At 42.3% G+C, this 1828-nt stretch overlaps 1 long non-coding RNA gene across 1 annotated transcript in view; it reads right to left on the bottom strand.

The window, feature by feature from the left end:
* Window positions 1-1825, bottom strand: part of LOC125486750 — a 5326-nt gene extending 3501 nt beyond the window's left edge. The window contains exon 1 of the long non-coding RNA XR_007265376.1: window positions 1181-1825. This is a non-coding gene — a long non-coding RNA (uncharacterized LOC125486750). The remainder of the gene's footprint in view (window positions 1-1180) is intronic.
* Window positions 1826-1828: the final 3 nt, after the last annotated feature.

The raw sequence follows: 1828 nt of genomic DNA, 5'->3' as shown, positions 1-1828 counted from the left end.
GGCCTGCTGTGTTCATCCAGCTCTACATCTTGTTATCTCAGCCTCTTTTTGCTACTGGTTTTTTGCATAGGCCTGCGCACATGGGAAAACATGGCATTAGACTGGAGGACATTTCTTGGGTAACTATCCAGGTAACGACTGTGGAAATGTCTGAAATCTCCAACTATAGATCAGAGGCAGATACATTCACCGATGGCCCTGGGGAGCAGGGGAATTGCCCAGTGGAAGTTGAAATATTTCAGACAGTCCCAATGCAAGTCCATGCATCAGGGCTTCCCACAGGGTTCTAAAGCACATCCTCAGGCACGCGTCCAGCCTCCAACCATCAGCAGACTGGAACATTTGGCCTCATGGCAGCTTGTGTGTTTTTTCTATCTCCTTTAGAAATTCCTAGGTCTACATTTGTAATGGGAACTTGCTGTGTAAACATGTCACTGTATTGTCATTGTCCTACCAGGCAGTCTCAATTTAACGGCCTGGCCTCACGTTTTATATATTCACTCTTGGGATGTTATCGTGGCTGACAAGGCCAGCATTTCATTCCCAATTCCTAAACTGCCCTTGAGAAAATGGATGTGAGCTTCCCTTTTGAATATAACCGAGTGGTTTGTTAGAACGTTTTAGCTGGCAGTTAAGCATCAACTAATTGCCTATAAGTCTGGAGTCACATATAGTAATATCTCCTTAACCAATGTCAAGATAAAATTTCCATCCCTATGAAAAGATTAGATTGAAATTTACAACAATTTGGTAGCTAATAATCCTAGACTTTATGCCAAATTTATTTAGAACAGAAACTTGTACAAATATACATGGAACACAGTTCCTTGTCTGCATTGGTTTAAATAAAAATCTCCCCATTTCTTTCAGGTTCTCTCTTCCTTTTCCCACAATGAAGAAGTTTAAGTTTCACAATTCATCCTGGTATTTTGCAATAATTCTTCATCAACTGGTTACTAGAGGGCACGCCGCTGGTGATTTCTTAACTCCTTGAATTTTCCTCTTATTTTCTCAGGAAGCCTTTGACCTCTGTGGATGCTTTCACTAGGATACACGCAAATACAAGGGTGCGCTTGTGTTGGATTAGGAACCCCACATATTTTTCCATATTCTGCCACCCTGTGCTCAGTTTCCCCTCAGGGTGATAGCGAGTGGGTATGTGGAGAGTAGAACAACTTACTGTCTAATAGCCTGTCCAGCTCAATCTTTTCAGGCAATCTTCTCCCCTGGTTCCCAAGAATCTTCAACAGATTCTCCAGGAGGAGTATATCAAGGAGTCTCTTGTCAGCATTTGTCCTCACCTGCAAGGAAGTATATGTTAATTACCAGGCTATGAAGGTGCTTACTACTACATTACTGTAAACTGCTGATGCACCTTCATCTCATTTCCATCACTCATTTCACAATTGCATTGATTGCACCTTTCCCCATACAAAGATAATCCTAACCCAGCCAAAGCTAATTCCAACTCAACACCTTTAGGCTTCTTCAGACTGTACCCATCATGTCACCTGAAACTGCCAAAGGAGGTGGGGCCAAAATTGGATCTTGGCATTGGTTCTGAAGAAATTTCTGCATCTTTTCATCCCCTTCCAACAGTCTGTGGAAGGGAATACGAGAACATGAGGTGGTCAGCAAGTCCCTTTAGCCTGTTTGCATATCTACTTCAGGAAGACGTTAGCTCTTTGGACAGGCTGCAGAGGAGGTTCTCTAGATTATTCTCTGAATGAGCAATTTCAGTAACATGAGAAATGAAAAATAAAAGAACTATGGATGCTGTCTATCAGGAACAAAAACAGAAGTTGCTGGAAAAGCTCAGCAGGTCTGG

This window comes from Rhincodon typus, chromosome 32 (assembly GCF_021869965.1).
Source record: "Rhincodon typus isolate 14 chromosome 32, sRhiTyp1.1, whole genome shotgun sequence".
NCBI lineage: Eukaryota > Metazoa > Chordata > Chondrichthyes > Orectolobiformes > Rhincodontidae > Rhincodon > Rhincodon typus.
The sequence above is the reverse complement of the archived record's forward strand: the minus strand, read 5'-3'. Positions and strand labels throughout refer to the sequence as shown.